The sequence below is a fragment of the Phyllopteryx taeniolatus genome, chromosome 12 (genome assembly GCF_024500385.1).
Source record: "Phyllopteryx taeniolatus isolate TA_2022b chromosome 12, UOR_Ptae_1.2, whole genome shotgun sequence".
Classification (NCBI taxonomy): domain Eukaryota; kingdom Metazoa; phylum Chordata; class Actinopteri; order Syngnathiformes; family Syngnathidae; genus Phyllopteryx; species Phyllopteryx taeniolatus.
Window position 1 is genome coordinate 6,887,537 of NC_084513.1, and position 26,209 is coordinate 6,913,745.

The 26,209-nt window shown below is 40.2% G+C and overlaps 1 protein-coding gene across 2 annotated transcripts in view; it reads left to right on the forward strand.

Annotated features, from left to right (window-relative positions):
- The window catches only part of adarb1b (adenosine deaminase RNA specific B1b), a 160,047-nt gene that overhangs the window by 38,743 nt on the left and 95,095 nt on the right, over positions 1 to 26,209 (forward strand). For both annotated transcript variants that reach the window (XM_061791418.1, XM_061791419.1), the window contains exon 2: positions 14,660 to 14,717. The gene's annotated coding sequence lies outside the window, so the exon portion shown is untranslated. The remainder of the gene's footprint in view (positions 1 to 14,659; positions 14,718 to 26,209) is intronic.

The following is a 26,209-nucleotide window of genomic DNA, read 5'->3' on the forward strand; positions in this document are numbered from 1 at the left end:
AGGCCTGAGGCCAAATGTAATTGTCTTACCTGCTCTAGTTGGGCATGGCTCTAGTTTGAGGGGTTTGCGTCAACATATTTTCTATGAACTATGGATAACATTTCTGTCTTAAACCACAATATAATCATCACTATTTTCTGGATGACTTGGGCTCCCATTCTTTGGTACAAGATGTCTGAGTGGAGCACAACACTTTCCAACAATCTTCTCTTAGCAGTTGGCAACTCTTATCATGTTGCAATTCATACACAAACACACATATGTACACACATACTTATGTTAAGTGAACAAGAGACACTTTCTCTTATTTGTGAATGAGTATCTACGGCTGAATGGTTAAGTGTGTGCTCTGTCTCTGTGAGGTCAACAGCCCAGGGAGGATTACGTGGAACAACATCACATGAACGAGGGAGAAAAAAGCTCTTGGCTGGGGAAAACCTTGTGTGCAGTGGTTGCTGTAAGGAATTGCCTTGTAATGATATTTTAGTCAATGGCTACGCAAAATATCTTCAGGTGTGAATTACTCATTAAATCTAAATAATTCTGATAATCACATCTTTTGTGAATGTGTAATATATATATATATTGTTTTGCTGCTGGATCAGTTTTCAATTGCTCCCCCTCTTGATCCCCTCTGACAGTGCACATCTATTTTTGAAGATGTGTTGCTACATTATTCATTACTAGGCAGTGCCGTTGGCGCACCCCGTGGGTAACCAACATGCACAGGTTATAATCTTACCTTCTTGGTAGCCCCTCCCATCTGTCAGTTTACTGAAAGGAAAATGGTCTGTTGTTGGCCGTTACAAAATGTAGCAAAAAGATGGCAGTGTTTGACGTTACCAAATGAGGCAGGCTTGCCATCCCGCTGTGACTAACGCAGTCCTCTCTCAAATGTAGCTTACCAAGGATGAACTCCCTCAACTGGTACACACTGTTTGTTCACTGAGCTTTCTACTCAAATGAATGACTTTATTTATTCATTTCATTTATTCATTTGTTAATTCATTTATTCAAGAAAGACAGATGACATTCTTGCACCGCTGCGCTGTTCATAACCTCAAAACTTCGTACGTGGAGGCACTCATAAACTGAGGAGCCCCTGTATTCATATTAGTTCTCAAGGTTTTAAAGTATTACGCAAACATTATTAGTCACACACTATTGCACTGAGTTCCCTCACTGCTTCCACTGTTCTGCTGTCCTCCTCTGGCCTGTCTGTAATACGGTTTTGTTTTTTGTCCACTTTCAAGGTTAGCTCACCAGTTCAGCACAATGTACAGTCAACAATATTTAGCAAATAAATTCATTTTCATGTTTGCTAAGTAAGTTTTAACCCATGCTTTTATACAGAGAAGTTGTGGTCTTTCCATACAAATGTTCTGTATCTTTTCAACTTAAGTTTCTGCTATAACATTTTCTGTTCCACATCTGCTTTCTGTATCAAAATATTCCTTCTGGCCATAATTCATAAAATACCTGCAGTGGTCTGAAGACAGCGGGATATGCTAAAAATTATTATTGTGCCAGTAATGTTGCTCAAATAGCATCGTTGGGTATGAACATCGTTGCTCAAATAGCATCGTTGGGTTTTTATTGTGATTTATTTACATCGCTGTAGTACAAATAATCAGACCATCTGCCTGTCGCAGTAGAGGCCAAGACCAACCACTTCGTGCTTGGCAGGTTAAACAGGGTGCCATGATTCAAACTTGTGTGAACAGGAAATCATTTTTGTTACTAGTTAACATGGAGGATATAGTTCTATAGATCTATCTATCTATCTATCTATCTATCTATCTATCTATCTATCTATCTATCTATCTATCTATCTATCTATCTATCTATCTATCTATCTATCTATCTATCTATCTATCTATCTATCTATCTATCTATCTATCTATCTATCTATACATCTATATATATATATCTATATATATATATATATATATATATACATCTATATATATCTATATATATATATAGATATATATATATATATATAGATATATGAACAGGCTGAGCGCAAAATTAAAATGCGTTTAGTCTGTTTTATATTTTGTTCAACCCTAAGACCTTGTTTTTTTTAAATTGTATATACCTTGGTAAGAGCGAATTCTAAACCCCTCAGGTTCCAACATATGTTAGCTAATTGAACCCAACTGTTGTTTTATAAAATGTTAAACTTGAGCACATTTTGTTTTCTAACCCATAAAACTTTACAGGCATGGAAGAGTTTCTCGCCGAGTTTGTCTCTGAAATTCAGGTTTGTAAACCACTGTAATGGCTAACAGATCCCTGTAGATGGCGGTGGAGTATCGCTTTGGATTTGAGCTCAGCACAGCTTTTGAGTACAAAACACTTGGACAGTGAATTTCGACTTATGTTGGTTATGAGGGGGAGACACATTGGTAGTTTAGGCACCTCACGCGAACGAAGTTTGTAATGTATATGTATGGTATAAAAAGAGTATGTGTCGTGGTTGGTAGGTAGAAAGTGTGTCATGATCATGAGAAAAGATGATGCAGTTCATGGAGTGAATGAGGAACGCCATGTGAAAAAGCCACTGATGGTGCATTTCTTAGTTATTTTTATCAATAAATTATTTTGTCATCAAAAGCCCTTAGTCTTGTTTTTATTGCTTTATAGTTTCAGGTGTCACAAAAGCCAAATATTAGCTTGAAATGTTCTGCTTAACATATTTCTCTTCACAAAAAGCCTGTTCCCCCACTTTTTTGGTCAGAAACCGATGCATTTGGTGAAACAATCCCATGTCTACTGCTGATTACTAATGAACGGAAAAAGCTAGAGACAAAACTTTTTTTCTGATGAAAAAAGTCCACTTTTTGGGGGGTAAATTCGGTGGGCAGTGAATGCGTTTATTTAATATTTGTATTTTTGAGTTGGATCATTTGTTTTTGTTATTAATTTTGTATTTTCTTTAAATCTTGAGTGTTGTTATACTTATCGATTATTGTGTGTGGGTGGTGCCAAGAGTAATTTAATAAGAATCACTCAAATGTTTAAAGGTACCATAGCAGATGTTGTTCGCTTGTGTATGTATTTTTTAAGACCAAAAGCTATTTCTTTTCTTTCTCTTCTTTGTTTTTTTTGAACGCATCTTTTCGTAAAGCCATACATTGTGGCCCAAGATAACCGGGCTGACTCACAATGTATGTGACGGGAGCAATCAAATGCCAATGACCTCTTAGTGTAGCTGCTCCGTTTCCTTCTCTAATGCGTGCCTGTGACTCAAAATCTATACTGTGTACTAAAGCCGGAGGGTTAATCAGGGCTCAACTTCAATGTCAGTTTTCCGCATGTCCAGCTTTGTAAATGGGTCAGAAATCAACTCACGTCAACAGATATGTATCAAAAAGTGAAATGGCTGACTTTAACCAAAGTGAGATACCCTCTGTAGGACAATAAAAGATCACCATGTGTGTTCTCTTTTACAAACCCACAAGTCGTTTACCACTGGGTTAAGTCACCTTTCCTTGTAACAGCACTCACTATGCGTTTGGAAATTGAGGACACTAATTGTTGAAGCTTTTGAGGTGGAATTCTTTCCCATTCTTACTTGATGTAGAACTATAGTTGCTCATCAGTCCAGGGTCTCTGTTGTTGTATTTTGCACTTCATAATGCACCATGGGAGAGAGGTCTGGACGACTGGCAGGCCAGTCTAGTACTTGCACTCTTTTACTAAGAAGCCACACAGTTGTTACGTGCAAAATGTTGCTTGAAATTGCCTTGCAGAAATGAGAAGGGACGTCCCTGAAAAAGATGTTGCTTGAATGGCAGCATATGTTGCTCCAAAACCTGTACAGGTATATGTACCTTTCAGCATTATTCGTAACTTCACAGATGTGCAAGTTACCCATGCCACAGGCACTAACACACCTCCATACCATCGCAGATGCTGACTTTTGAACTTAACGCTGATAACAGTACGGAGGACGCGATGTCCATGATTTTCAAAAACAATTTGAAATGTGGACCTGTCAGACCACTGCACACTTTTCCACTTTGCATCAGTCCATATCAGATGAGCTTGGGCCCAAAGAAGCCGGCGACGTTTCTGGGTGTTGTTGATATATGCCTTTTATTTTGCATGGTCGAGTTTACTGTTGCCCCTGTCCCAGCTTTTTTGGAACGTATTGCAAATAACTTCATTGGCCGTCAGATGTTTACAGTACTACGTCAAAAGACACGTCACAAGGCTAAAAATAAACTAGCTTTTGGATTCAAATATATACTGTGCACGATGACGACGCAGAGTAAATGTCTTTTTCGGCGAATTATGACATTAAAGTCGATCAGCCGATCAGCATAAAATGCTAATTATCGGCCGATTAGGATCAGGCCGATAAAATCGGTGTAAAGTCTAGTTGGTACGTATGTGTGTGCGTTCTATACAGCTAGACTCATGTCACATTAAATTATATGATTTAGACATTTAGATATAATGGGGGCACATTATTTGTCTTTGCTTCCCCTTTGGCAACAAACAATTAGCCATTGTGTTCTTTTTTATATTAGGATAGACCTCCAGGTGTTATTCCATGTGCTTTTCAAAAACAAATAATGTGCTATTAATGTTGTGACAGTTGTTTAATTGGTCTCATGCTAGTAGCGTAGGTTAGTGAATAGAATATGGCCTGTTCCAATGTACGTACAAATTCAGGTTAAGTTGCCACCGTAGAAACAGAACTCAGTCATAAATCAAAGTCCGTATACTTCTTGAATTCTGTGCACCATTTTTCAGCAATATGTAAATTATCACATTTATTTTGCAGTTATTTTCACATTTGAGCTGCATTGCAGCTGCATTTCTTTTAAAATGCTTACAGCCAAAGTGAAACTAAATCCTGTGTGGCTCTCAGTGGAGGTTTGGCTGACATGCTTCTTTTTGCTTCACTGCGTGTGCACAGAGGTGCTGCGCAAAGCTGTCAACAGAGGCATAACCCATTTACTTCGTCTGGTATTTTGTTTTTTTGAAGCCTTATTTCAATTTTCCTCCGCCTTGAAAAGGCAAGTTTTGCTTATGTTGCGTACACGTCACAATTCGACGAGAGTGGTTTTGATCAACTGTCTTTTTAATTCAAAATATGGAAAGCTGTTATTTTAATAAGTCAAATTTACAGGCTTCAACTCTCAGTAGGTGTGTTAGCTGCATTAGTATTGGTACAAATGGTAATTCCCTAAAAATACCTTGGGAGTTAGAGTGAGTCATTCCCTCCACATCGGCTGCTTCCCCACTATGTGACTCCCATTCTAATCCCTGACTTAATTTTTTACAGACCCAAATGCTTATTTGGAAGGAAACAACTCCCTAAGCCATCAGCTGTCGTGCCATCTGTGTAATGTTGCACACTGACGCTGGAATCAATCACTGAGCGTCATTTGACCTATTGGTTGCACGTGTGCCTGCTCATTTGCCAGCAAATTCATATAATATAAGAGAGTGCAGTTGTTCCTTCAACATTCTTGAGTCATTTTTAGGGATTGCTGGTAAAGTATACAATTAGCTGTACAAGTTAAATGCTGTGGTAAAAGTTGACAAATGAAAGAATGTTTAGTGATTTGTGAAAATGAAATTACCACATTTGTCTGCTAACACAGTCATTAAATAGGCTGCTTTTTGCTCTCCCTGGACAACACATCTGATATCTCAATATGTTTTTTTTCAAGAAGGTCATGGGGCACAGGGGCAGGTTTTTGATATCGGCTGTAGCCAGCGTGCAATGAGATACCATAAACACCGCAGACAATATTGATCTATTTGAAATACCGTAGAAAAACCTGAATGCTTGTCTAACCCATCTGCATGTGACTTGTCTTGTTAAATGTTGTGTATCTTGGCCACTCATCTAGCAGTACAGTGATCCCTCGTTTTTCGAGGTTAATGGGGACCAGAACCCCCCGCGAAAGGTGAAAAACCGCGAAGTAGGATTTGCCCCCCCACCCTAGGAATTTTCGTGTGTGTGTGTACCAGAATGTTTAAAATATGTAAACAGTATTTATACTTTACATATTTGAGACAAAGATTACAACAGTGCACGTATCTACTTAAATATTTAATTATAAAACCTTATACAGTAATTAACATTCATCAACATTGCCTTCTGAGAGAGGCAAAGAGGCTTGCGTTGGTGGCGGAGGCTCTCACTTGACTCGTAGAGGCTTTAGGTTCACTCGGAGACTCTTCTGCTGGAGGCGCTGATGGTGTAGCTGGGGTTTTACCTTGGAGAAAAACATGGTGATGGGTCATTGTTGTCTTTGTTTTTTCTTTTGCTTCAAAATTCCCCTGTACAAGGACATAACCCCTCTCTTATTGCGCGGAGTTACCACACGTTTCGTTTCCTTACTGAAGCAGTTTTGCGGATGTTTCCTTCCTCTTTCTTGATGTACCGCACTGTAGATTCATTCACGCCATAATGACGTGCCACAGATGCATAACTTCTGCCCTCTTTCATCATATCTAAAAGTTTTTAGATCTTTTTCGCTGATGGTCATCTTCTTCTTCTTGGGCGCCCCGGAGAAAGCTTTCGCAGGGGCACAGCGGCATTGTAAGGGCTTAACTAATCAAAAAATCGCTTAAACAAAAAAAGTTATCACGAACACAACACTAAGATGCAGTATGCGAGACAGTCAACAGCGTGGACGAGACTGGCGAGACACAACAAGGGAAGATGCTGGGTGAGTTTCCGATGATGCGGAGCCAATCAGCTCACGGATGAATCCACTCGTGCTCTCATTGGTCGATGTCGCGCCGGGAACCAATCACACGCCTTGTATGAGTGCCCGTGGCATGTACAGTACAGTACAGCCATGTACAAAGCCTCTGAGTCAACTCGTTGTTTGGCATGCAGGGTAACCGCTCTCGCGCATCAACATGAAACGAGTCTTTCCGCAATATGGCTGCCAATATGGCTGCCAATATGGCTGTATTTTTTTTCTTTATTTTTTGATGAATTATTTTTTTTTGATGAATACGTATTTTGGAAAAACCCGCGATGCACTGAAGCCGCAAAACGTGAAGCGCGAAGTGGCGAGGGAACGCTGTAATCTGTCAGTGACACCTACTGACTGTGGAGGTCTTGGAATACCTTTGCACAGGTATATTTACTTTGCTTTTTGTTTTTAAACATAAATGCTGTTGTAACCAAGCTGCCCTGTGTTGCAATTTCTGTTATTCTAAACGTTGTGGATTCGAAGTTCAAATCATCAAGGTGCACAACCATGAACCCTCGTTGTTATGTAACTCACTCAGATTGGACTCACAAAAGTATTTAATTGGGCAGTCTTTAGCAAGACCTAGTGGCCTACAAAAGACCAGACTTTCGTAGCAGCGTAAGGCAAGAGAGGAGCAAGCAGAGGTACCTTAATCGGACGCAGAAATGCGGTTGTTGGGATGGACTAACAACGAAGCTCATAGGTAACCCCTTCAGAGCGCCACTCCTATTAATCTTCCTCTTCAGCATTCACTGACTGGACAATTTGTGCTTGAGAGTTAATAGATTTGTTTTCAAGCTATTCCCAACACTTAAATTGGTTATTTATGAATTAAAAATGGTCAGACCAATAGTATTGATGTGTGGGAAAAAAATGCGGAATTAACCGTATTTGAACACAAAAGGTTCCCTCCCCACTGCAACCATATGCAGGTAGTCAGCTGACCTCATTTTTGGGACAATTGACATGGTGATCTGAGAAATGACACGAAAAGCAAGTCCTAATCATAAATCAGCCCCCCTCATGCTTGTACAGAAGGCGTTTGGTAGGATGGGTTCAATACTAATATTTTTCTTTACCCTGATGCACCCATCACTACGGAACAGGGTGAGTATGGATTTGTCAGAACACATGGCCTTTTCCCATTGCTCTAGCCTCCAATCGGTTTGCTCCCTAACAAATGATGTCTCTGTCCCAGTTGGCCTCAAATAAGTGTTTTTCTCAGGGCTACACTAGGGCTGGGCGATATGGCCTAAAATCTCAGATTTATTAAAAAAAAAATAATAATTCGATTTACGATTTTTTTCCGATTTTGTATTTTTTCCCCAAACCTTTTTTTTTTTTTTTTTTTTTTTTTTTTAAATTCTTGTTTTCCTACCGATTTAACTTTTTCCTAAGAAAACAGTAAATGCAAATGACAGAAAACTCAAAAAGTTTTGCTTTTATTTGATGAAAAACTTAAATGAAAGCCCTAGTTCCCTAGTGGAATTAAAGTGCAAAACGTCTGTCTTGAATAAAAATACTTTTGGAAACATAAATGTAGCATAGCACATTGTATGCAAATAAGTAATAAATGCACTCCAACACTAATTGATAATGTGCAAACTTACAACTTTTTTTAAGGTTTGTTTTCAAAGATAAAGAGTGCCACTTGTATCCCTGGATATTTGAACAAAATAGGATATTTTGGTTGAGGGGTAGGACATGAGGTCTTTGCTTGTTGTCTACAGTCCTCTGCAAAAGTATTGGAACGGCAAAGTCGATGCCTTTGTTTTTGTTGTATATTGAAGACATTTGGGTTTCAGATCAAAAGATGAATATGTGACAAAAGTTAAGAATTCCAGCTTTTATTTCATGGTATTTACATCTACATGTGTTAAACAACTCAGGACAGAGGAGCATTTGTTTGAAGCCACCCACTTTTCAAGTGAGCAAAGTATTGGAACAGACATTAAGTTAAAGTGAATAATATTTCATATTTGGTGGCATAACCTATACTTACAATAACTGCATCAAACCTGTGGCCCATTGACTTCACCAGACTTGCATTCTTAATTTGAAATGCTTTTCCAGACATTTACTCTTGTTTGTTTATGGGGGTTTCTCCCTTCAGTCTCCTCTTCAGGAGGTAAAATGCATGCTCTATTGGGTTAAAGTCCAGTGATTGACTTGGCCAATCCAAGACCTTCTACTTTTCCCCCCGATTAAGTCCTTTGTTGTGTTAGTAGTGTGTTTTCTGGTCATAATCTTGTTGCATGATGAAGCTTCTCCCGATTAGTTTGGATGCATTCTTCTGTAAATTGCTAGACAAAATGGTTTTGTAGACTTCAGAATTCATTCTGCTGCTACCATCATGAGTTACATCATCAATAAAGACAAGTGAGCCTGTTCCAGAAGCAGCCATGCAAGATGCAAATCACTCATCAACAGAAACAATGTTACTGTTACAGTATTTTTGGTCACTTGAAAAGTGGGTGGCTTCAAACAAAAGGTGCTGTCCTGAGTTGTTTAACACATCTAGGTGTAAATACCATGAAATAAAAGCTGGAATTCTGAACTTATGTCTCATATACATCTTTTGCTCTGAAACCCAAATGTCTTCAGTATACAACAAAAACAAACGAATTGACCTTGCCGTTCCAATACGTTTGGAGGGGACTATATATCTTTGATATATTTAAACTCATGTACGGCTGCATGGTTCCACAGGACCACCTCTGTCGTAGCAGAATAAAACGACATCCCCCCAGCTCTCAGCTGATTTTCTCACAAGGACTGTTATACAAATAGGGTAAGACTACTTTAGCAAGATCCTTGCGGCTAAGTAGCACATAATGTAGCTGGAGACTAACTCTCGCTACTCTTCCACTGAGAAGAAACAGCGTTTGTGTGGCATCTTGGAATGTTAAAGAGCAAATAAATATGCAGGTAGGTACGTGAATAGTTTTTTAGTCCAGTTTTCAGCAAGTGGATGAATGCAGTCTTTCCGGTATAGATGTGAGCCATCACTTTAGTGATGTGCAAAGCACTCCATCGTGCCCATTTTCATATCATACGTGATGCCTTCGATAAATGATTCCATCGCAGCAAGCTTCTTTTTAGCAGGAGTTTGTTGGTTGTAGCAGTCGTGTTCCCCATGTAAAGACTTGACTCCCAGTCGGCTGGATGCTGATGTTTTCAATCGTGAACGTGAAATAAGTTTGCTGTGCTGCTGTCTAATGTTGCAATGGGCTTTTGACAGACTGCGTGCAGTTAGAATTCCATGTCCGTCGTCACAATTCCTTTCTTTTGAACAAACTTTTCGCTCTCATTAATGGTAGCCATGTTGTTACGCTAGTCTGTAACGGAAAAAAGGGGAAGGGTGGAAGCTGCGGAAGCTCTAAGGGACGAAGCGTGCACCGCAGCAAGAGGGGGAAAAAAATATTTTTTTAGAATGCCCGCATTAAAAGTTTATTTTTTAGAATGCCCGCAATAAAAAAAACTTGAATTAATCGAAAACAAATTATATATCGCCCAGCATTAAGCTATACAGGTGCCACCTATTATGCTGTGCTCTTGCTCTCCCTATTAAACTATGAGTTTTAGTGTTGCTCTGTTATACAGGAAGTCCTCGAGTTACGACTCACTCGACCTACGACGTTTCGACTTTACGACGCCCGTGCCTCGTCCGCCATTTTGTCCCAGCACCATAGTGTTTCTGCTTAGCTAGTGCATAGTGCTTGTCTGTGTTTGTGCGCCGGGAGTATATTTGCCTTTTTTCACACTCTCAGCAGTAATGGTAAGTACAGCATCTTATTTTTTTATTTTAATGTATTTTAGTTTCTTTATACGAAGTGTTAACCTTTCCTGCTACGGTCACCTGACCATGGTCGGGAGACGCAGGGGTTAACTCCCTTCTTTCGTTGCACAGCTGAGCTGGGTGGCGGCAACAATAAAGCCACGAAGCACCAATTTGCTGCTTTAATGGCTTTATTAGCTCCTCTGCACATTCAACGTCAACGGGTCCTTCGCTAATCGCTACTCTTCCCCGGTCGCCGTCACTACACTTGCCACTGTACACACTCGCACCTCCGCGCATCTCTTCCTCCTTCACGGTCCCGCTGGACGACGCCTGCGCAGTCCTGTCCGTCTCACTCACACATCGCCGCACACGCCCACACACACTGAGCTTGCTGTCACAATCACGTGGGACAATACCCGTAAGAGAAGTATTTCGCCGTGAAATTCGTGTTACGTCGCCAGCGTAGGAACGGAACTCGTTTGCAAATCGAGGACTTCCTGTATTTTTAATTCACTAAGCGCCCAAGAGACACTTTTTATTGGCAGGTAATGAATCACTGCCATCCTATCGGGCTTTTTTGAATTTTTTTATTTTTATTTATTTATTTATTTTTTAAATGTTGTAAAAAAAGTTCAAACCTCAAACATCGCCTCTAGTGGATGTCAGATGTGCAAGTGAACTTTTCTGACTCTGAACATGTTCATTGCGGAACATTGAAGGTTTAAATTAGCTGAGGGTACTTGCCATTAATATAAGGTGGCCCTTATAAACTGTTCTTTCCTCACTGTTTCAGTTTACACTTTGAGAAGCTGTCTGACTTGCAAGGCTCATTAAGGAATCACCAACCTTTGTCACCTCACTGATAATCACTCAGCATTTGTTCTGAGAACTTGTGACTGACATCTTTTAGTTAGGTTTTCTAATGCGCCACTGCAGTGTTGGTTGCTAAGGCTTCGGCTTTTGTCCATAAACAACGTAATCCGGTAAGCCATGTTCGATAACAATTGCAGCTGCTGTAACATTACAGCAGACTTTGCATTTCAGTAATAATGACTGTCAGGATAAATCACACAATGCAGATTCCTTGCTATTGCTCCGAGGCGTTTCAGGGCTAGGTCAGGTCATCACACTCCATTTCTGCAAATCTGTGCTCTCGAATGAAATATTATAATGTGATTCTACTTCTGTGGCAAGCCAGGAGCAGACGTCGCACAAGCCCCAAAGCTAATCGTAGAGGTTGTTGAAAGTTGTTGGACTCAAATTGACTAATCCGACACTGCTTTAAAAGGCTGCAATATTCATTCACCAGTGTATCGTGTCCTCACTAAACACTAGCTGAATTCACTTCCAGATGACTCTCCCATCTAAGCATGTGTAAATGCCTCAGTTTCATTGTTGCAGTGTTCTACGTTTAGCTCATAGTGAACCACACAACTGAAATTAAATTTAAAGAATATTAACAAGGCAGATGTGTAGTGTATCAGGGACATCCCTTATTAATGTTTAAGACTCACTTCACTGCTTCAAGGCTTTAAACTTCAGCTTGATGTTAGCAATGCACCAAGTCGGTCTTTTTTTTTTTTTTAACTTGGCGTGTACGACCAACCCTGTAGCCATATACAGATGATTGGAAAATATATTTTTGAAATTTAGTGAAGTAGAAATTGTAATTGCTTGATTATTACTGCAGTGAAATGCCCTCACAGAGCCATAATGACAAATAAGGAAATTGACGGTTAAAAAAGTGCCTAACATATACAGCGCCTGGAATAAGTATTTAACACGTCACAATTTTTCTCACTTTATATACAGACCCTTTCCAAAAAATTTGAACATCATGGAAAAGTTTTAGAAGAAGAATCACTTTTTATTGTCATGAACATGCATGCATGCACACACACGAAATTTGTTCTCTGCATTTAACCCATCACAGTGAACACATACACATGTTAGTGGAACACACTGGAGCAGGGGGCAGCTGAAGCGCCCGGGGAGCATTTTGGGGTATCAGTATCTTGCTCAAGGACACCACAGCCGTGAGTCCGGGGATGTTGGCGGATGGTCCAGTCGGGGTCTTGAACCTAGGTCCCCCACGGTGGTAGGCGATGATCTTAACCATTGTACCACGGCTGTTGTTTATTTTGTGTTTATTTCCGTAATTCAAAAAGTTAAACTTTCAAAATTTCAAGTATCTGTTTTATTGTTACATAATTTGGGCATCCAGCCCATAAAACCCATGAAATCAGGAATTCAAAAAATTAGAATACTGTGAAGAAATCGGCCATAAATGTTTTAAACTGAGTGTCACACACTAATCATCTACTAAACTCAAAGCACCTACACAGGTTTCCCCAAGTGTCATTAAATTGCTTCAGTTTGGTTCAATTGTCACAGTTGGGTTCAATATGGGGAAGACTGCAGACTTGACAACTGGCCAGAAGACCATCATTGATACCCTCCATAGGATGGGTAAGCCACAAAAGTTCATAGCTAAGGAGGCTGGCTGTTCACAGAGTGCTGTGTACAAGCATATCAATGGAAAGTCTAGTGGAAGGACAAAATGTGTCAGGAGAAGATGCACCAGCAAAAGAGATGAACACAGGCTTCAGCGGATTATCAAACAGAGAAGAATCTAGCAGAGATCCAGAAAGTGTGGAATGAGGCGGGAGTCACAGCTTAAAAAACTACCACATTCAGACGCATCCGGGAGATAGGCTACAACTGTCGGGTTTCTCAGGTCAAGCCACTTCTGAGCCTGAGCCAACGTAGGAACCGTCTCCACTTGGCCAAGGAGAAGAAGGACTGGACTGTTGGCCAGTGGTCCAAGGTCCTCTTTTCCAATAAAAGTAAAGTGTGCCTTTAATCTCTGAATCAAGGTTCAAGGGTTTGGAGGAAGACTGGTGAAGAACAGAATCCAGTGTGAAATATCCACAGTTGGGGTGCAATGTCCAGTGCAGGTGTTGGTAAACTCTGCTTTCTTAAATCCAAGGTCGCCGCAACAGTCTACCAGAATGTTTTAGAGGACTTCATGATTCCTTCTGCTGAGGATCTGTATGGAGATGCAGATTTTCATTTTCCACCAAAACCTGGGTTGATGCCCATGCCATCACAGTGCTTGACTGGTCAGCCAACTTGCCGGATCTAAAACACATTGAGAATCTAAGGGCTATTATCAAGAGGAAAATGAGGGGCACCAGACCCAAAAACAAAGAACTGAGAGCAAGCGTCAAGGAAATCTGGGCTTCCATAACTCCCAGACAATGCCACGGCGAGGCAGTGATTAAAGCAAAGGGATTCCCAACCAAGTATTGAAAATTAGCATATCGTTTTGAAAGTACCATATTTTGATTGATTTTAATTTGACCCTAATTTCTTTTTTTTCTTCTTTTTTTCTAAAAAAAACACCTGAGAAGTAAATGGTAATTTCTTCACAGTATTATAATTTTTTGACTTCCTGATTTTGTGGGTTTTATAAGTTGGAAGCCCAAATTATGTAAACATAAACACATAAATACTTGAAATTGTTTACATTTTGGGCGCTGAATCTATAATCTATGAAAGTTAAACTTTTTTTAATGGAATTATGGAAATAGCTAAACCTTTCCATGATATTCAAATTTTTTTGGAAATGGTCTATAAATTACTGGACCCGCAGAGTTTTAGAACCACGTGGTATGTGATCCCTCGCAGTTGCGACCATTTGGTTTCAGATAAATACCCTGTCGTTTACTGCCCATCTGTCTTTAGAGCTGCTGTGTTTTGCGGTGCTGTTGCGGTTGATGCTTTTATGGAGTGTGGAGCTGGCAGGGGCAGGAGATTGGCCAGCACTCGTGCCATGGAGATCCAAGGAGACATAATGACAGCTTGGGCTGGTTCTCGGCTTTGTTCTTCTTTGGGTCATTTTTGCGAAATCTCTAAAAAATATGTCATCTCCTTTTAAGCTGCTGTAGTGGAAGGGGGCAATGTTTCAGCATGGCAACAGTGCAGTGTACTGAACTGGCTGTGAATAATCTGCCAGACTCAAGCTATTTAAAAAAAAAAAAAAAAGAAAAGAAAAAAAAGCCCTAAAAGAGTACATTAATGAAAATTCATATTTTAGTCAGTGTTTATCTTTTTCTAATGATCCATTGGTTTTCTACAGGTTGACTGCAAGCAATTGGACAATCAAACTGCCGTCTCCCTGACTTCACAGTTGAAGGGTGAGTTAAGAATGGCCCTGTGTCTGATTTCATTTTTATTCACCGCTCACAATATGACTTACAAATGAAGCACAGAGATAATGAGCATTACAAATAATTTGCATGACAACTTGAGATATCTTTGGGACTGTTGCATGTATGAGAGGACAGAAATGACTAATGAGTAGTAAAACAAAATATGTCAAACGGGAGCACGCAGCAGGGTTGGTTTGTAGTTTTGGTGCAGCTATATTATAAATCTTTATCTCCCCATTGTAACAGAACACCACATTGCTGGATGTCGTTAACAGAATTGAGCCGAAAACTAGTCAGTATTGCTTTTAGCAGGGAAATATTCCTTGGTTAAGTGGTCTTACCCTTATCGAATGTCAGTAATATTATCCAGTTTCACTAAAGTGGTGTACAAAGATGCTGGTAATTGGGACAAATTTGAGCATGTTTCCTCTCTTATCGTCAAAGTCAGTAAAGGCCTGATTGTTGAATAGCTCCAAATAATTCTGAGCAATTATCCTGTGGTCTGGGTTCTGCTTGACAGTCGGGGCTGTTAAACCTTGTTTCAATCTCAGATCAAAGGCCATAACAATAAGGGTGACAAACCGTGTGAAAGGTTAATCAAATAATTATTTAAGTAAATCAAATGAAACCCAATTAAACCAAATTAGGATGTTAACTCAAGTATACCCGTATAGAAATAACCAGTAGAGTCAGTCCTGTAGTAAGTGGATTAGTGGAGATGTATGTATGGTTTTTGTAAGATGCAAACATATTCTAAGGTTAACAAAACCTCCTAGACGATCTCAGGGGCCTTGACACCTGTTCTATATTCACGATCTCAAATTGTGATCAACACCGAGTTGGGACCAGGCATCCTCTGTAATTTGTGACGTGAAACGGAACGATAGCCAATTAGGAAACGACCTGAATCTGCATCACACACTTTAGCCGATTGTTTTCCTCGTCTGTCACATTTTGAAAATTAAGATGTTTAGAATCTGTATATATCTAATAGGCTGCAACTAACTATTATTTTAATAATCAATTAATCTGTTAATTTTTTTTGTTTTGTTTTTTTCTGAATAATCGATGAATTGGATAAAACAAATTTTTTTTTATTTCAATCCCTTCATTCAAAAGTAGAACATTATTTCAAATTGACAGTGCAGAAAATGGAAAAAAACAACAACAAATTGATTCATTTGCTGGTTTGGTCCGGGTCGTCAGTCAGAAATTGGCAAAAGTCTTGATCATTGTTTCCCAAAGCAAAAGCAGATGATTGCAAATGTCTTATTTTGATTCAACACAAAGACAATCAGTCTGCTTTCATGGAGGACTACAGAAATCAGAGAATATTTACTGTTGAGAGACTGAAAGTCTGAGGATTCGGACAATTTTAAGTTAAGTCTCTAAACGATTAATCAGTTATCAAACTAATTGTTGATTAATTTGGTAATTGATTAGTTGTCAATTAATCAACAAATTGTTGCACTTCTGATATGTACCCTGCTTTGTATACACCGATGTAAGTTATATACATGAATCAGAGGCCCTAGCCTCAGTGCCATTTTTATTCACTCTGCGGGCACAATTGTCGTCTTTGTTTCGTCCCCTCCGAGGGGTACGCTTCATATCTTTGCTTCAGCATGATTATTTTTAGAAAGACTCAAATATCAGAGGACCCTAGACTCTCTCATTCCTCCATGCCTTTTTGTCACTCTTTGCTTTGTTACTCGCCAAACTCTCAAACTTGTCACTCATGGATAATTATGCACCGTGGGAATCCTTTTATCCACTTAAGAGCATGAAGCCATGTCACCAATCTTTTCTCACTCTTGTGACTCATTTACTTAATTATTTGAGAAAGCCATTCGAGGACTATTAAAGTGCCCACCCACCACATATGTTTTACACACGAGGACCGTTCATTCACCACCGGGAGTCGTTGAGCCTGTAAAAACACTTTACAGTGTCATACTCTGCAACAGCTTTCAAAAGTGTGGATACAATAAACCTGATGTAATAATGTCATCAAGAGGTTTTCAACGCAGGGTTGAGATTCAACGTGCATATATGAAGTCTTAACTAGAATGTCTCTGTGTGGCTAGAGCATGCCACCCCAAGGCGAATGATACTGAAGTCCATCTGACTCTTTTGATTAATGTTCCCCTCCAATCCTAGCTGTGGCAGTAATGCGCATTGTGAAGTTGGTTGCCAGCTGCCACTGCAGTGCCATCTGCGTCATACATTTTGTATGAGAAGTAACCCAAACCACCTCATAGTTGGGGCCTCAGCAGCTGGCAGTGTTAAGGCCTTCCAGGAATTGTTGTTTATTGTTTTGAATTGCCTTTGGGGTGGCCTGAACATGCCCGAAAATGCACCGGTTTTTGCCAACTTGTGTATCCTGGTGAAAGTGTAGGGATTTTTTGGGTCCTAAATGTGGGCCGTAAAAACTCACTCAGTAGAAAAAACTAGTCCCCGACACCAGTTTGACCGGTCAACATAAAATTGAGCGAAAATATCTATCACAGCAGGATGCACAAAAGTCTCGAGGATCCATAACTGAACGTGAGCACGATCTAGGAGCGTCAATCGGAAGCAGGTATACTAGATGTGGAAAGTCAATTAAAAAAGTAAATATCCTGAAATAATGTTGAACACACCGTAATTTACTTACAAATTTGGCGTCGATTTAGTTGAAGACAAAGCCATTATTCTGTTCTATGAATGGAAACATTAATTGTACCTTCTGCCATATATTGGAAGAGCATTTATTTGTTCCGCCTCTCACTATACGTTGCTGATATATATATGTGTGTGTTTATGTATATAGTTGAATAAAAAATTTATTATTTGTAGTAAATAAATAAGGAGCATTTGGGTCGTCCTCGGCCGGTCCATAGGAGAAGAACACTGGCGCAAGGCTGACCGGCGGGGACCCTCCAGTGGTCCAATCCAATTGGTCACGGGGGCCTTCAGTCTCAATTACTGTAATGAATGTTCAGTCGTATTTATTAAAAAAACATGTATAATGTGCACTATTTTAATTATTTTTTTAGGGGGGAAAATGCGCATTGTACACGAGAAATTACGTTACGTCACTAGCGAGGATCTCCGCCTTCCCATTCCGCTTCTGAGCCAGCGCTGTCAGCATAACAAACACGCGTGCTCTTACAAGTGGGTGCGCTACACGGACGCACCTTTACAAATATTTGATAGCTCCAATATTCTTTTTTTTCATACCATGTGCTCCATTCACAAAAGCTTCACAAAATTTGCAACTGATGGCACACTGCATTTAGACAGTTTCCACATGATGAGTTGCCTTCGATTCAAAGGTTAGTTTCCTATGAAATACAGACTTTAGACATGGGCCGGTATCAGATTTTGAAAGTATGTAAAATCAGTAAAATTATTATGATTTCACACTATTGCAATCGTGTCTCTGCTCAAAAAAAAAAAAAAAATCTTTTCACGCTGATGATTTTAGCGGGTTTGAAACAGTGACTTTTTGAAACGATGACTTTTTAAAACCGCGGTATACCTTGAAACGGGTAACCAACTGAAGCCTAGTTAATGTTAAACTATTGAATCTTATTAGAATCAATTATCCTATCGATTATTCCATTGAATACGCGCCCCCCCCCCCAACCCCTTCCCCCCGATACTACTAATGTTGAACGTGAGTTGAAGTGAATGAATGTAAATACTTTATCTTATTATATTACATCTCTTTTGTACACATGAATAATGAGGCACAAACAACATTAGGCAATGTTAAACGGTTAGAAATCGTGATTAGCATTAGTGCATTAGCGATTACCATTTTAGGTCAACAAACATTCAGGTCAAACATAAATCATGTTATGTGTACATTGCACATGTATTAGTCTTAAAAATCACTTACAGATAATGCTTCAACAAGAATAATCTATTACAAAATGTAGATTAGATCAGCCTGTAAACTACAGTGAGGTCAGTGAATGAACTTCCTGTTCCTGTCTTCTTCTTGCTTTCCGGCATACTGGGCATGCTTATTGCATTGCTGCCCCCCACTGGTTAAGTGATGAACACCTAAAACCAGGCCAAACGACAGTATGTTGTGGTGCTAGTGATTTCAAACTTTACCGCTACTGTGAGCTCCACTTTGAAGTCGGGACTCTTACTGCTGCAAGTCTGTGAATGCGCAGCAGCTCGCAAACACACACGCACACACAACACACAGTCATTGCAACTTGAATATGCTGCAAAGTGTACTCAGTACTGTCCTATAGCTGGTCATAGCAAATGTGCGCTTGTGTAAAAAGGACAACGGGGTCTTAAGAAAATCTGTGCCTGCCTTCCTCACCATTAAGCTAGCGTGGCTAATTGCTAGCTTTGTCTAGCGGCACCTTAAAAGATTCATACACGCAGTGGTGTGAAGTGATCTTAACATGATATCTAGTCTACAAACACCATACAGTACATTCTGACGAGCAATGTTAGGGTATATTAAATTGACAAACATGTTAAACAGTACTACCTTAGGTTGCTTCGGGGGAGGATCCGTAGGTCAAGTCAGTCTTTGCATGTGGGTGTTTTCTGTCAAGGTGTTGAATTATAGTCAGTGGTATGCCAGCTCCACTTTGCAGCAACTGTACAGTATTTAATTTTTTCCCCGTCTTTTACTTTGAAATGATACCACACTTTCGGCATCCTCTGCGTTTTCAGGTACAGTATTTTCACGACCATAAGGTGCACTTAAAAGTCTTAAATGTTCTCCAAAATGGACGGGGCGCCTTGTAATGCGGCGCGGCCTTATGTGTGCACCGAGTTCCAAAATCTATAAACGTTGTTGTGTGATGAGCGCTCTGCTTGACTGACATTTCCTGCCGACATGCTGCTTATATAGAGGAAAGGCGGACGTGACTGAGTACAGCATGCGGACGTAAAGGGGGAAGGGTGAGCGTGAAGGAGGACGCTAACTGCACGCCCCCAGTAGGTATATAGCACCGGTATGTGCATTATGCAAAACAACATCGGTTTGGCTAAGGACCCCCGAAAATGGCACCTACGAAGAGACACGCTTACGAAGCACATTTTAAACTGCAAGCTGTCAGTTACGCGAAGGAACATGGGAATCGTGCAGCTGCGAGAGAATTCAAGATCAACAAATCCATGGTTCGCAAGTGGAGGAAGCAGGAAAACAAGCTTCGCCAAGTCAAGAAGACGAAGCTGAGTTTCCGTGGAAACAAGGCGAGGTGGCCTGAGTTGGAAGACCAACTCGAGCAATGGATTAATGATCAAAGAACCGCTGGGGAAGCGTCTCTACAATCACCATTCGACTGAGGGCAATAACGCTTGCAGAATAAATGAAAATCTAACATTTTCAAGGAGGTCCGTCTTGGTGCTTTCGTTTTATGTAACGGTGCCATCTATCCATCAGGGCAAGGACTACCGTGGCGCAGCAACTTCCGGCGGATTACAAGGAAAAGCTGGCCATTTCCTGCTCTTACTGCAGTAACAAGATTGCCGACAAATACATCCAGCCCAACCACATCACCAACATGGACGAGGTGCCGCTCACTTTTGCTCACTTTCGACATCCCGGTGAACCACACTGTAGAGAAGAAGGGGACCACCATGGTAGCGATACACACAATGGGGCACGAGAAGTCGGCTTTTACTGTTGTGCTTGGTTGGCATGGTAATGGACAGAAACTGCCACCTATGGTGATATTTAAGAGGAAGACGCTGCCTAAAGAAAAGTCTCCAGCCGAAGTCATCGTTAAGGCCAATCAAAAGGGCTTGATGGACGAGGAGAAAATGAGAGAGTGGCTGAGTGAGGTCTACCTAAAGAGACCGGATGTTTTTTTTCCACGCGTCACCGTCCCTGTTGATCTGTGACTCCATGCGCGCCAATCTCACAGCCGCTGTGAAAAACCAAGTGCAACTAAGACTGGGAGGTAACGCCGCGCGAGTTACGTCACCATATGTGAATGGATTGTGGATGCTTGGGCTAAGGTATCTGCTTTGACTGTTGTCTGAGCTTTCGCGAAAGCCGGCATCATTGCTGAACAGCCCCCCGGCAACGAGACTTACTCCGACAATGATGAGAGGGAACCTGGTGTGTTTGTAGGAGAACTTGCCGAGCTGTTCATTTCGGATACAGAAGATGAAGACTTTGATGGATTTGTGGATGAGGATTGATCAAAAAATAACGTGAGTACATTGTTAAATACTTCAATAAAGTACAACCGAACTCAGTTTTGCTCCCGCTGCCTTTTTAAAAACATTGTTTTAGCGTGCATGCATGCTACCGTATGTTTTAAGCTAGTGTATGTTTTACCATGCCTGCGCCCAATGATACGGTGCACCTTATGTATGTGTTAAATACATAAATAGACCCCGTGACTGAGACTGCTCCTTTTAATACGGTGCGCCCTAATGTCGCGAAAATACGGTAGTCTTCTACACTGGCCGCCATTATTATAACACTGTGCACATGTGCAAGAAATGTCCGTGTAGAAAACACGGATGGTGGCATGAGCATGGTTCTGGCGGACCTTTGAGGCAGAAATTTTGTGTTGACCTGTTTTATAATCAACTTATTTGAGGTATTATTTGAGAAAAAATGAACTTTTTTTCCCCAGCCATATTGCAGTGCGTTTAAAGTGTGTGGGAGGGGTACTTTGAATCTAAACTATATTAAAAAAATAAATAAATAAAAATATTTCCTTATATCGGCTTGCTATTACAAATTTTCACCTATCGTGGGTCGGTCTCAAATGGAATTCCCACAATGAATGAGGATCACTGTACATGCTATTTTCAAACTCGGAATCCCATTTTTTTTCTTGTGAATGTTCCTGGTTATGCTTTTTTTTTTTGTCCCATTCATTGATAATGACTCGAAAATCTCAGGCGGTTTTGTTTTTGGCTTCTCTTCGCAGATTTGGAACAGCGTATGTTTTGTGTCATCATCCAGTCAGAGTTGTTCACACCATTACAAATGTGCAGTGTTTATATTTATAGAATTTGTATGTTGTTTCTCACTCAGCCCCCACACTCCGGTTCCCTCGACTACCTTCTTATCTGCGCTATCTGCACATCAAGTTCCTCAGTTCCATCCACTCATCCAGCCCCATCCTTCCCTGTGACCAGACAGGACGCAGATGGATCCAGTATCAAAGCCCACGTTTGTTTTGGAAACCTGGCTGTGGGAGTGGTAGCCAGATGCAAAAACAATGTCGTCATTCAGGCAAAGCCACGTTAGAACCTGCTGTCACTGACGCTGTAGATTCATTCCCAGCAGAGTTGTTCTCTGACTGTTTCCATGACATCTGTGTTACACTGCGCAGACTGCAGATACTTCTTGGAAGGTTGATTAAAGGATGTATCGCAACCATAGCAGAGCTTCATTAAGTAGTGCATCTCTTTTAATCACAGTTCTTGAAGCTTCTTGGATGAATCATAACCCACTGTTGTGTGACTGATGTTGGAAAGTGTCAATCACAATGTAGTTGGAAGATTCAATATGTCAATCATGTTTCATGATCATGTTGTGGAAAAAGGTGCTCTTGTAATTCCGGTATTGTTAAAACAATAATGACAAAAAGCAGTTCAAGTAAAGTGGCGTACACACATTCCAGCAATGGGGCCAAATTTGAGCATTTTTACTCCCTTACTCCTTCAAAGTCAGCATTGTCCGATTCTTGGATGTGCTAGGAAAGTGGTCAGGGCAAATGATCATCAAATGTTAAACCAGCCTAGCTTCCTTTTTTCTTGAAACTACTATTTCTTTTTTTTTTTTTGTACTTTCCATCAGTCTGGATGCCCTATGACACCGTACTGCCCCAATGGTGAGGAACAAGGTCAACTGAATTACATTTTTTGGTACAACAGAAGCAATATACAGTAGTTTGTTTTTTTTCAAACACTCGCAATTGTTTTTGTTTTTTAAGTAAATGTCCATTCCCATGACATAAACCCTCAAACAATAAAACAGCCAAATGTTTTGCGTGTCGGTATTACTTTTGTAACTATAAACTTTTTAGCAGATAATTAACAAGCAATTCAGAAGATGTAGTGGCTTGTGGACTTTTTTGTTTTGTTTCCCCCCCCATGCATGTACTTTGTTCTACTAATACACTAACATACTGAATTAAAACAGATTATTATGGTCAAAATGTATTTTCACCACTGTCGCCACCATTACTGAAATACCCCCACCAAACCGCCACCCCTTCTAGGCCAGCAGGACAGAAAGGTTGTGATTCGATCTCCTTCACCTTGATCAGATTACACTGGAATTAATATAATTACAGCTGTTGCTGATTAATGGGCAGGCTATAATTAGGCCTGTGGATATAGTGTGTGTTTGTGTGTGCACAACAAAGCGGGAAGTAAAAAGGCTGTTTTCTAGATTCAGTTTACAATAGAGTAGGAAATCAAGATGTGGTTGCTTTACTTGGATCAATTCATGGTTTTTCACAAAAGGATCAAATATCAATATCAGTCAACCCAACAGAGATTTAACACTAGCTGTGCTTTATGGTACTCTCGTAATAGGCTCTCTTTTTTTAAACTTATTTATTTATTTTTTTAAATCGTAACTCTTCAATTGTCTGGTTGGCAACTCTAGGGTCTGACACTGGCCTTATAGATTTTGTCCATCTCTAATTTGGCCACTCCAAGCAGTAATAAGACATATTTGACTGACAAGTACACCCAGCACAACACCCCCCCCCCCCCCCTCCCCAAAAGAAAAACGTAAGGCAATTATTCCATATGAAGCGATGACCAAAAGCAAAGTTTAAAGAAATGTCCCATAGTAATCCAATAATTACGCACATTGATATGCTTCAGTTAAACAAAGAAAAACCCACTGTCGTCACTGAAATAACTTGCAACTGACAGAAGCAAAATTTATTGAAAATTAACTAATGAAGCTCAAGCTTCACTGCAATCCAGTATGCAGGTTTCAACTCCTTCCTCAGATGTTCAATATGTTTTAGATCGGGGCGCATAGGAAGCCATTTCAGAATGGTCCAGTGTTTTGTTCTTGTTAGAGGACCCCTGAGACCAAGCTTTCTGACACTGGGAACTATCTTGATTTCTGACCTCTTTCAAACCTCTTCAGTTGCGTCTCATCTGTCCAAGGGACATTCTTCCTGAAGCTTTGTGGCTTGTCAGTATGTATTTTAGCCAATTCCAGCCTCGTCAGTTTCAACTTATTTCAATGACCATTGTGGGGTTTTCTTTTCTTTAATGGCAGGGTACCAACAATTTTTCAACAAGTTTAGTCTGGTTTCCACCTGCTTTAGTGCCCTCGAGTGGCCAAAGTTGGTTAGATGTCAAGGGAGTCGGGACATGCCTCTGCTAAATTGTACAAGAAATAATTTTCCACTAGGGTAGCAGCTGTCAGATATTTTTAGGATTGAGTATTCTACCAATGCTCTCATCGATTAATCGAGTTGTCGAATAAAATTTGATTTAGCATTCTGAAAACAATACCAACACAAAATGTGCATGTGTGGTGCAGTTGTCATTGTTGTCCACTTAAGGTGCCCTTCCATACATTCCACACTGTAGTATCTGTGACTTTGAATATGTGTGACATTAAAAAGGCAGAGCCTGATATGGTGAGTGACTTGTGTAATAGAAAATGAGAGCTTATTGGCTGTTGTAAACTCAGGATCGCCAGTCTGCGGGTTGATTGCCTTTGTGGCCAGAGCAGCTAGTGTATAAACGTGTTATCTTTCTTTCTTTCTTTTTACTGCTTTGCGGCAGAGATTTTGCTTAGACTTTTTTGTAATCGGATTATTCGATTAATCCTTTCAGTCCTATTTTTCACCACATAGTTTCACTTTTGATGTCAGGTGTCTGGTAGGTTGGACTGTTTAATTGTGACACAATGTACTTGTTTTAATTCCTCCACAGCAGCTTCACCATGTAAATCATACAAACAAACAGAATTTAGAGACCCTCAACAATTGCAGCAAATGTGATTTTTGCCAATTGCATTTTCACAAGACTCAATCTTGTTTGCATAATTGTTACGCCTCTGAAATGTGTGATGAAATGCAAACATGCTCTCATTTTATTCAACACTACAAAACATAATCAGAATTGTGGAGTGAAACGAGTCTGATAATGTGCCACTTATGCAGTTCTGAAAAGGTTTTCTACATCCCAAATGATGTTGAATTCAAATGTATTATGGTAGTGTAGCGTACATCCAAGAATGGGAGGACCAGGGTGGTAAGACATTAAACTGAAGGCTTTTCAAATATTAATAGCAGTACACTGTGTGTTAGACATTCTGCCTGCATGAACTCCTTTTGTCTTTGACAAACATAGCATCCATACTACCCTGTTGCGAACCTTTCAGTCAGTGAGCAAGGGTAGCCGAGCAAGCGAATTGACACAATGGAGATTATGCATTCTCTCTGACCACGGGCCCACAAACTGTTATGTTTAAGCTCGGATTATCCCTATGTGAGGTATAATATTGCTGCTGTTTTAAGATGTGGGCAGCCGTGCTTCCCATCCTCCTCCTCCTCAGAGCAGAGTTCCCCACATTGCCAGCCATCTTATAGCATTTTGACAGATCTTTCAAGACCCACAGATTGTGTTCTGTGACAATATTAAGCATGGAGCCTACCAAAAGAAAGAGTAGACTCTCTCCTTTCACCAAAAAAAAGCTTTTCTAGCTTTGTCCATTCTTTAGTAAACAGCAATAAAACACAAGTTGTTGACAAAAAACACCAGTTTCTGACAAAAAAAACCACGAGACAAGCTTTTTGTGAAAAGATACGTCAAGCAGAACAATGACTTTGATTCTAATATTTTTAGTTTTGTTACACCTCGAACTGTAAAAAAAAAAAAAAAAACAAGACTGAGAAAGGGCTTTTGATGGCAAAGTAATCATTTATTGACAGATGTACAACTAAGGAACATCCTGTGAGCAATGCTGACACTGTATTGCTTGAGTGTGGCTTCTTTCCATGGTGTTTGCCATTCACTCCATGAACTGCATCGTCTCACAATTTCTACTACCAACGCTGACACATACTTTATACCATACATATTCTGTTAGAGGTTGAGGTGCCTTAACTTGTCCCACTTCCAACGTGTTTCGCACCGTCATAATAGACCTGACAAGCAGAGATTCTCCGTCTAATCTTCATCTTCTATCAAAAGCTGTGCTGTTCTCAAATCCAAAGCGATGCAATCCAGCCATCGACAGAGATCTGTAGATCATTACAGTGGTTTACTAACCTGAATTTGACAAACAAGCTGGGCGAGACCCTCTTCCACGCCTAAACGTTTAAAATGTACTTGACGAATATCTACATCGGTGGCAGTAAGTGGTGGAACTCCAGTTGCTGAATATAAACGTCCACGACAGTGAATATTTGGGACCCACTGTAGAATATTTGGAATGAATCATACTTACTTTTTAATGCTCAAATTTGATCGTTTCTCACATATTTTGATATCGAACCCAATTGATT